The following is an 11,250-nucleotide window of genomic DNA, read 5'->3' as shown; positions in this document are numbered from 1 at the left end:
AGGAGACTTCAGGAGAGGTTTGTAACGAGCTGTCACTCCTACCGAGTGTGTTTGCCCGTTCACCGTAGTCCTGTCGGACATACATTTCCAGATAAAAAATAAACATGTTTTAGAAGAAACCTCTAACTTTCAGACCGCTCCTTTTCCCCCATCTACTCCCCGCCCCCTACGCCTCCCGGTGACCCACAACCCCTTCACGCGCCATCTGGTGACACAGTCGGAGTTACCTCAACCACATAGTGAACCAGGCCGTTGTTGAACCACCTGTGACTAAGACCTGAGGAGGTCAGCACAACGAGGACTCAATAATAATAAATTATGTTGATGATAACGACACCCTAGTTAGTGCACAAAGGAGCGGTGTGCAAATAAATTAACATTTGTTTGTTTGTGAGTGCGGTCGGTCATGTAATATAGGGTTTCAAGTCAGGTCGGGCAGATGGTCGCACTGAGGTGCTAGCAGACGATCAGAACAATGAAGGAAGTCGATGAAAGACTGAAAGACTGACTAATCCGGAACATTTCGCAGACAGATGGCAAGAGAGGTAGATGAGGACGAGACACAGAGACAGACGACGGTCATAGTTGTTCTCCTGAATCAGGAGACAGAAAAAAAGTCTATTTTATAGTAACAGTCAGCGAGGCAACGATAAAACTTTATGGAAACAAAATAGAAATATGGTATACGGATATATATTTGACATAGACATGCGCACAAGAACATTGTATATCAACGTGCAAAACTTAAAATAGCAAAATGTACACGATGATTTCGGGACAAAGTTTTCGTCTTTGTGGCTCACAGCGGATTTAGAAAATATCTTATTACCTGACGATGAATCAAGAGTTGCTACATCATCTGTAAAATCTGTCTCCTCTTAAGAACCAGTTGTGAAAATTTGCAGAAACTTGAAACTTAAAAGCGACAGTGTTTGTTGTAAGTTGCCTAGCAACCAAACTGTTCATCTCCCCAAACATCTTGTTGCCCCTTTATCTCCCCTTCCCCACCCCTATCTCCCAGCTCGCCCTCCCAGCGATGCTTAGTTACAGAATTGCCATCCATCTACCTTATCGTCTCCTCCCACCATCCTCCTTCCAGCTGCACCCGCGCTTCTTACAAATCTGCGGCGGTATCAGCAACATTGCTGTGCCACGTCACCACAAAAACGTTGATTACCTTGTCAGGTATCTCACGAGCTCCGGGTGGCTGTAACCCGCCTGCTTTAGTAACTGCCGAGCACCGGCGCCCAACACCCGACTCAGCAGCACCCGGGTAGCAGCAGGCACGTGCGTGTGCTGGGTGGAAGATGCTGGTTGGTGTCCATACCTTCTACACACTCAGAGCCAGAAACCTTCAGGTCCATGAACAGACTTTGCTTGTTGCCGTGGCGAGGACAGGTCTGTCAACAAAATTTCAGTCCTCCTGTGTCAGGCAGACTAACATGTGTTGTCAGTTGGTAAGATGTGCAGACAGACATACAAACAACTGTCAAAGTAAATTCTCCCTGTGAGGATGATAACGATCATGGAAATGTTCCAAAACCGAAGACATAAAACATTTCTCCATCAAGACGGAGAGAGTGACAGCGCCATTTTTCACTGGCTTAATTATTATTTTATTCTAGGATCTGAAGCTGCCTGGAATTTCAAGAAAATATTCTCTTTTCAAGGAAACTAATGGCCTTGACTTCTGTGCATGGCCACGAGGCTAGAAATGTCTTGAAGATCGTCAGAATATTTCAGTTTGTCGATCTTATCAAGAGATTTGCTGCTGTCTGAAGATTGCGCCTTGATGTTCCGCTTGGCCGGCGCTTGAGAGGCTCAGCTAAGTGTTTTAACAAAGACATGATAAAGTAGCTAGCTTGATGATGATGATGATGATGATGATGATGATGATGATGATGATGATGATGATGATGATGATGATGATGATTGATGATGATGCATCAAAGTATTTGTTGCGAGTGGGGGTTAAACAGGGATATAATTTGGAAGGAATGTTATTTGGCCAGCGGCTTCATATCTGAAACACATATAAGCAGACTGATGAATTCTATATAATTTTTGTAACCAGCGACGGGTTCTTCAGAATATTATCACAGCCTCATCTTTTATGTCTACTGCTCTCAAAAGCTGACAATTTTTATTTTTAAAAAATCTATGCACATTTGAGATGTTCTAACATCCTCTAGACGGTAATGATAAATAATGAATTGCCTGGACGGAGGACCTTATAAAAAGTTTTGAAAGGACATTGGGATCACAGACTTCTGAACAAAGCCTCGCCATTGTTCACATGACAAGGTTTATTTTATAGTTTATTCCTTTGTTATATCTCGAGGAACCACACTCCACATGAAAGGACCGTCTGGAAAACCTTTGTAACTTAAAATCTCACCCCGCGGCCTGCCCGTCCAACTTGAAAATTATATCGCAAACACATCTTCCCCACTCAAAGACAGTTTCATTCATCAACTTAAAAGAATTTTAAGAATATTCTTAAAAGATTTTAAGATTTTCATCTTTGTTTGTCCGTAATAATAGATATTTGAAAACTACTCGGTGCATGCGAGAATAAACTCAAACACTGTGCAGGCCAAGCTTGCGTCTTCGTCAATCAACAATACTATGGAGGGACAAAGAGTTCGCCACCCGGCACTCATTTCACCGAGCAGAAAACTCATCCAGGGGGGAAACCTCAAGATCTGTGAAGTTGATTGCCGTGCAAACATGTCTGGCCTGCAGAGACTGGCTATAAAAGTGGGAGGAAGGAGAAAGAGCGATGTCGATATTGTGGACGTTGATGACCGTCCACAACAAGTTGACTCCCTGTGAGTCCCAGAACAAAGGGCGGGGGGCAAGTGCAGGCTGCCATGTGTGGACACCACCATCACTTTCCCATCCACCCAGCCAGTCGTCTGCAGCGGGCAGGGAAAGGGTGGGGTTGGGGGTTGGGAGGGATTCACTCGGAGAAACGATGTCTCACATTTCATCACAAATGTAATGGCTGGAAAGTGGAAATCTTGGGACTTTCATCTCATATGGTCAATTTGTCAGTGAAAGAATAAAGGAAGAATTAATAAGCGTTTGAGCAAATCGCTAGTTCAAAAGTGAAATGTAAACAAGGTGCGGGGATCAGCTCAGGAGTACTTCAGGGAGCACCACACACTTCACTCGCAATGTCGTCTTCGTCTTTGCTGTCTAGGGGTCAACGGGTGCTCCTGTCATTTCTCGGTATCCCCATCCTCCAGCTCTAAGTTGTCATCCTTTTTTGCGACTTTTTGAAGTTATTGTTTTCTGGCCAACACACACACGCACAAAAACTATAAAAACAATTTTTTATTTCCAATGTTTTCGTGGCTTTCTAAAATCAGATAAATGGACAAGCGTATTGCAATATCCGTAAGTTTTCAAAGTTAAGTTTTTAATTAATTAATAAATAATTAACAATGAAAAGTCACGTGGTTGTAATATCATTTTCGAGCCAGAAACTAAGACTATATATCAAGCCCTGTAAACGGATGCTGCATGCAGAGAAAAAAACAGAGTGCCCGAGACGAGAGCTGAACACAGGACACCAACTTTCCCTGACCTGGTCGCAGGCGCTGACAACCCTAGCGACAGAAAAGGAGCAAACAAACATATCCATCAGCAACTAATGAAGTGTCTACAAACAGCTTTGAGGTCAATAAAGGAAATCCGTAACAACAATCATGATTGTGTGAAATATTTATGTGGCTTACATGTCCAGGCTCAATATTGAAGTTCATCATCACACGCTGTCAGCTGATTGGTCCTCCAACTGCACACATCATCGTCTTCTCTACTTCCGTATGTTTCCCACACACCCATCATCACTTTGCTATGATTTAATAGTTTAAAATCATTCATAAGGTACAACAAGTACTGGATACGATAGTGTTTTTACTTGTGTGGAGTGCGAATGTCTGATGTTCCTAATAAAACGAATTGCTTCAAAGTTTATTCTAAATTTTTATTCAGTGGGTGTTAAAAATCTACCCGGCCTTTGATATTCAGCAGCTTTTGAACACCAACATGACATTTAAACACGAAAAATAACTTTACAAGTTACACGAAATAAGTGATAAAAAATTGTTAATGCCGATGATTGAAATACAAGAAAAGAAAAGATGACAGTTCTAGAAAATTCTGAGAATATGTATATTTTATTACATATTATATAAAACAAATTTAACTTGATTTTTTTTCATTTCACGTCGCAGACAGATGTTTCATGAAGCATTTCAATCTAAAATATGTTTTGTCTCTGTGAAACATGAGAAAACTAACTAGAAAATTGATATCGAGACAAAATATTTATTGGCACAATTTTAAAAATGCAAAACAGATATTATCTTTTATCAACGTCTCTTACAATGTCCAAAAGATTTCACTAGAATCTGTGAATGTGTTTCAGGTGAAAAATTTCTAAAGGAACCAGTCCACTGACATACCAAAGACGAAAGAGCATTTTAAAACTAGTCTGTCACGTGACACTAGACCCACAAAAAGTAGCTGCCAAGATAAAATACAAATTAGTTTAAAATGTCTGTGGGTTACAGGGTCTTGGCTTTCATACTCATCGCCTTTAGAGTGGAATGGCTGACTTTCTCACCTGTAGATTATCCATCGCTGAGGTCACGTAAAGTCTTCGACCTCCCAGGTGTAAATTACAGGTTTGGCATCCTTCTAATATTAACATCACCTAAAGGTTATACCTGACATCTGCGACAGGAAAATTAGAAATGACAACCTACGTGACGGCAGGTGCGACAAAGACCATCTGTCACAGGTGTGAGGACAAAGGTCACACAATCCAATTGCGACGACAAAGACTGTCTGATTATAAACTTACCTGTGATAACAACTTGCTCACTTTCATTGACTTATAGTCTACCTTGTGGAGTAGGTTGGTGTGTCAAGCATTAACTTTTGTGTTCTTTGGAAGCAAACAAAATAAAGACATCTTCTCTTTTATTCATTTTTGTTTGAAATGTCTGCGTCAGGCCAGCACACCTGTCAACTCCGAGACAAAATAATACAACAGGCGTTAAACAGTAAATAAGAAATAAAGTTATGTCTTTAATGTCACCTGACACTTTTTATTCTCAGTTTTATGATGTCAAGGGATTCCCCATGAACGGCCAGTTAAAACAAACACATTTGCACTGCAGCTCGAGTGTTCGGCAAAAACGCTTGGCCACGTCCACGTCCACGATGTCCTCCATCATCGCTCCATCCAATAATTTACCATCAACCTATATTCTATATTGCATGGAATGCACGCACGCAGCACACAACAGTTCAGCAGTAAGAATTAATGAGAGTCTCGCCAGGTAGACAAGAGGATGTTTCAAGAAAACATGGAGACAGAGTTGGAGACAAATAACAAGTCACGCACCAAACAAGACAACATCCCTTGACTGCCGAGCAACAAACAACATATTTTCTTCTGATTCCTGACCCGTAAATAGCAAAAGAAAGAAAAAGGACACGAAGGGAGGAGTGGAGAAAAAGCGGAGGAGTGTGTAGCCGGAGACCTAGCGGGTCGCAAGATGAAAACAGGGTGGGTTGGGTGGCGGGTCTGTAGGTGGGAGAGACTGACAGACCCGAGATTTGAGAGAGAGAGAAAGAGGGAGGGGGAGCCGCGGTGCCGCGTCGCCGGCTTTCCTTGCCGCGTGAGATCATGTCTATTTTTAGCCACGTCGATAGCCCTAATACCGCCTCGTGCCGCTGCTGTCTCGGGTCCGCCCCTCCGCTCTCCCCGCGACCGTCACGTGGTCCGCCACTCACTCATTTGGTGAAGTCAGCTCACTGCTCCCTCGCCAACAAATGATGCGGGAAATAACCTGCTGCAGCAGCCAAACCTCCGGTGCACGCACACCAGTCATCTGGGCGGTAATGGCAATGATGATGGGTGCAGTGATGACAGATGATGAGGATGATGATGATGAAGAGGAGGGAGGAAGGAGTTAATAGGAATGAATAAAGGGTGGCCTAACTTTACGGTACGGATAATATATATATTTTAGAGCTGAATCCGGGTATCGAGTCCTACAATTCAACCCAAATCACTGCCGACACCATATTGGAAGATGCTTTGTAAATTTATTCCACTGTTGAGTGCAGAAGTTCCTTCTGTAGAAAGTTCCATGGTTGCTTGAGTAGAATGACCGGTCAGCTGTAAACATCATGAAATTGCTTGAGTACAGGGGCAACAGTTGTTTCGGATGTAGAACTTTGCTTTGTATTTCGTTTCATCAGCTGGATGTTGTGTCCGATGACTGCGCACTGTGGCAGCTTCTGTAGTCTTTGTCCTACAGGTGGCTGCTTACATCACAGTCCTATAATTCTTTTCTCGTCTGCCAGTCTTTTAATTATAGTCTATACAATTATTACATTTGGTTCATGGTTCAGCTAATTAGCAATATGTTGATGTGCTGACATCACTGTGATGTACAGTTGAAATGAGTGAGGACAGCTGTAGTCTTCCCAACACCTCCACACAACTTATCCAGCTCTCCTCACTCGTTCTTAGAAGACACACAGGGTGACAGACATTCGCCAGACACACACACACAGGACCCAACATTTCGGTCTGCGAACGGAACTACGACTGGATGTTGCCATAGGAGACCATCCTGAAAATGTAAGAATCCTGCGACCTGTCTGGAACTTTAAGGCTTTGTCTTTGCGAATAGGAACAAGAAGAAGAAATGCTTTTTTCAGCACGAAAACATTTGTGCTCGAGATGGTCTGCTTAATATAATACTGATGCTGAAATGATGATTTCACCTTCAATGCACTGACTTCATGTAAAACAGTTTAGCAGGTATGAGATATTTTGTCTAAATACAACAACAGCAAAAAGAGAGTACGAAAAATCCACAATAGGGAGATCAGTTAAACGGATAAAAATGTAAAAATTTTGTATTCCAAAGCAAAATTCTGCTGCAGAAGCGACACCAATGGCAATGGGTCCTACTTTGAGGCCAGCAAGACAAGGTCCACACACAGCCAGACTACAAATGCCAGGATGCCATCTTTGGGAGGTTGCCGACCTCCTCCAGACACCATGGTGATGTGTAAGTGTGAGGACACAGAGCTTGACTAACACATACAGGTGTGTAAACAAACAGTTGAAGACAGAACACATGGAAAGTGGACCATGGTGGTTTTGAACCTACTAAGTTTCACAGAAACAATACCAAGAAAGTGAAAGCCATTACACAGATTTTTAAAAAATGTCGCCCACACCCATGGCAACCAAAGTAATAAACCCCTCGGTTAACAGAAAGAAAAATAAAGACTTTGTAAGACGACAGTAGAGGAATAAATGGAGGGAGAAAAGGTCGCCAATAAGTTGATGATATTGGTGAAAAAAAAAGCGAAATGAGGAAAAGAAGACGATAGCAAAGGAAGAATATTTCTTGTTTGTTTTGTCAAAACCCTTTAAAAAAAAACGCTCAGTGGGGCAAGCCATACTGATGGTGGAAAGCTTAAAATGTTTCTTGCTCTTAGGTTTCATTTACAAATCCATGCATCTTCCAGTAAGTATTTTTGTCCTCCGTTCATCCACACTACATCGTTCATTTTTTACGACATGAAGTTGTCTGACTCATTATTCTAGTGATGGCAGGTCCCCCAAGGTGTTGTTAACACAGATATTTAGCTCGCTGACAGACCAGACTGCTCTAAGTGACACATTCACTTCCGGATCCGGTGATTTTCATAATTTTTCTGAGGATGATCGACGACGAGTGCAATACTTCTCGAGGATGATGACTGAAGTCACTGGCTTCTAGAACAACCCGGTCCCACCCGACTGGTCTCTAGCACATCACGTGTCCACTGTCTTGTAGCTTTATATAAAGTTGTTGCCATCAATAAAGTTGTCTAAGTGGTGTTTCCCCTCTGACCTCTGTGTACTAAAATATTAGCTGTCAGCTCGGTTCCACGTCCTCTGATATCATGTTTCTCAGGTAGGCAGCTAAGTGTAGACAGATGATGGCTGTTTCTCTCAGTACCACACTGTTCCCCTCGCTGACATGTGTTAGCAGCTCATCGTTGTCCCCTCTAGAACTTTCCCTGAGGCTGGCCAACAAGGACCAGGGTATCGGTCGAATGCATTCGACAATAAATTATATTGGGCAGAAAATACTTTCCCCTTCCTCAAACGGGTAACTGGGGGGACTAGTGTGGGTCAAACTACACGTCACGGGCTTGTGCTCCCCCGGCCCCCGCCCCCGGCCCTCGACCCCCCTCCCTCCCTGTGAGGCAAGCAGACAAAAGTAGGTCAGGAGAACACTCCTTAACGACTGGAACGGATTTTCCAAGGAAGCTGACATCATTCGCTCAGCAGGAAAAAAAATCTGCTATGTTCGCAACACGCATCACAAGGGAGAAAAGCTAGAAGAAGATAAAAAAAAAAAATAACGAAAAAAATTCCTCACTTTTCAACAACAAAAAGTAGCCAAAAATTCATCCCATTAAAGATGAACCAAAAAGTCAGAATAATTGTATATATAAGAAAAGTTTTTTTTTTTAACTTTAGAAACACTTTAGATAATAGAAGCCATGGTTTTTTTTCTGTAAAATTTTGGTGCTGAAGCAGTCTGCCAGATGACCACTTGACTCAAAACCAACTGAACTGCTACACGACACAAAGGTAAGAGGTGAACACATCCCCTCTACAAATCCCCCAAGCAGCAACCACCCCCACCCCAGCCACTCACCCATATCTCTTGGTTCCCGCACCCTAACCCTAACCCTAACTAGGTTGTGATGGGAAATCTTGCAACCATATACAATTATCAGACAGTCTTCCAAAAAATGTCTTTGCGTGTCTGTCTGTACATCGCTGCACAGTCCCAGCAGTCAACATGATATCTTGTTACCTGGCATGTCTGTACTTTTCTTGTTTACCGCCACCACCCCCACTACACACTCAGGTCTGATCCTCTCTGACTCTCTAACCCAGTTCTTTCTTCCCTCAGTCTCTCCCGCTCCCTCCATTCTCCATCCCCTCGTCTGTCGTCTCCCTCCCCCCACATGTCAGCTCCCTCCACGGCACTACCCAGCCCCTCCCCTCCCGCCTTCCCTCCCCTTCCCCTGTACCCCGCCAGACCAACATAAGAGCCGTTGCCCCCCATCATAAATCCAGGGGGAGAGCAAATGTTGCATTAACAAGGCAGCATCCTTCATTCTAGTACAGCCTGTGAAAGCTCCTGTGTTTCAGACATATGTATCAGCATGACAAACTGACGAGAACATTACAGAAAATATAAATGCTGGACAAGGAGCTGTCGGCACACCTGCTGTTGAGAAGTAACTGGTGTTTCATGTCACTGGATGGCGGGTATCATCTGTCACGTGACACTCACAGGAGGTTGTTGAACTAGAAACACCTGCTGTTGAGGCAGTCTGCCACACGTGCGGGCAAAAATAAAAGTTTAGTTGTCTCGAGTTTGGTGCGAATATTGTAAACACAGGTTTTTTCAATGATGATCGTAGTTTGCTGAAAAGATTTAGTGAAAGTCTGGCTTTTTCTTATTCACCATCTTTAGAAGTAAGTCGCGCCGTGTCCCACTGCCCTTACATAATCGGTCTTCAGCTTCCCTGTCGTTGACAAGTTTGTGGGAAAGGAATGGAGGATGAATGTAATCGTAGGTGATGGTAAGATTTAAAGAGAAGGAAGCCATGCAAGCTACAATCAACAAGTTGGAAAGGTTTCTTCACAAAACACATGGAAACTGAAAAAAATATGGGATTGGCGCAGTAATCAGACAGGTGCAGTGAGGAGAGGCATGTCATAAATAAAAGAGAGAAAATAAAGAAAAAAGTAACAATGACAGAAATAACAGACAATAACAGAAAATAAAATAAATAAACAAAGACACACAAAGAAAGAGAAGGAGGAATAAGATATGGAAGAAATTTATACCTTTTCCCTGATACCTCCAAACAGGTTCCCCACTGACCTGGCTGATGAGAAAACGAAGAAGCTCTGTTTATTTTTATTAAATTTATTATTGAAATTACCCATATGTTAAGACACGTCTTCTGGTCTCCTAATATTTATAAACAAAACTTTTGCAGACAATAATAAGCTGTGCCAGCAGCAGCAACAACTCCACACAGGGAGCGGACAGGATGACCCAGGGCCTCCACAGAGGAAGCAAGATGTTTTTCTGCGCAGCAAAAATAAAAATAATAATTGTTTTATGTTGTCGGAGGGAAAAAACTGTCAGCAAATGTTGGAGTCTAAAGCATATATTACCATTTATTTTTTTGTTGTTTGCTTTTTTTTTTTGGTAGAAGTAGTTTATTTTACACTCATCCGTTCTGCTTGGTTTTTTGGCATGCTAGCGATCTTGATGAAAATCCACATGAAATCCGGGAAGATTCGACCAGGAAGACGCAGAGATATGAAATAATGTGAGGACGTGGACATGAAGTGGGTGAATCAATATGGATTGTATTATATGTTACCTGCATCGCCAGGCTATTGATGCACCTGTGCAAAGGACAAAGGACGGAGATATTTGCGCCCAGCAAAGCTGTGAGAAGGAAAGTACGACAAAAATAATAAAATAAATAAAAAGCAAGCTTTCAATCTATCACACGTGACACAAAGCTGCGTTTGTCTAGCTTGAACAATACACTTTATATTGAACTCTACAACATGTCTTGTATGGCCATCCAACACATAGCCTAGAACCTTCTTGGAGTGAATTTTCTTGTGTCTGCAAATATAAAATTATTTTACAAAGGAAATGAAAGTATTTTTTCAAAGTGAGACGCAGAAATGTCGGTAAAATAAATCATTAATGTGATGTTTGGTGTCTTAAAATTAGTGATGTATCAAAACAAAGCGGATTTTTCAGATATAATGACTGGCGGTGCTTGTACAGGCTAAGGACGACGGGATTGCAATACGGGGACAAGAGTTCACAGATTGCAGGCTGCAATATTACACATCCTCAACCTTAACAAGTTGTGAGATGATTGGTTTCTAGACATCCAGCTACTTGACGATGGAAAATGCAATTTGTATTGGTTCGTGCTCACACATGGAGAGGGAGTGGGAGAGAGAGAAGGAAGATGAGGAGGAGGGGAAGGGAGAGAGAAAGAGCCTGGTCAATATACTGGATGGAAAACCTGCCATCATTGTGTGCAGCAGCATGAAGTAGTAATCAGTCCTTTGGTGGGCATGACAAGTACCAGCCG

This window comes from Pomacea canaliculata, linkage group LG12 (genome assembly GCF_003073045.1).
Source record: "Pomacea canaliculata isolate SZHN2017 linkage group LG12, ASM307304v1, whole genome shotgun sequence".
Lineage (NCBI taxonomy): Eukaryota > Metazoa > Mollusca > Gastropoda > Architaenioglossa > Ampullariidae > Pomacea > Pomacea canaliculata.
Note: the sequence above shows the minus strand (reverse complement) of the source record.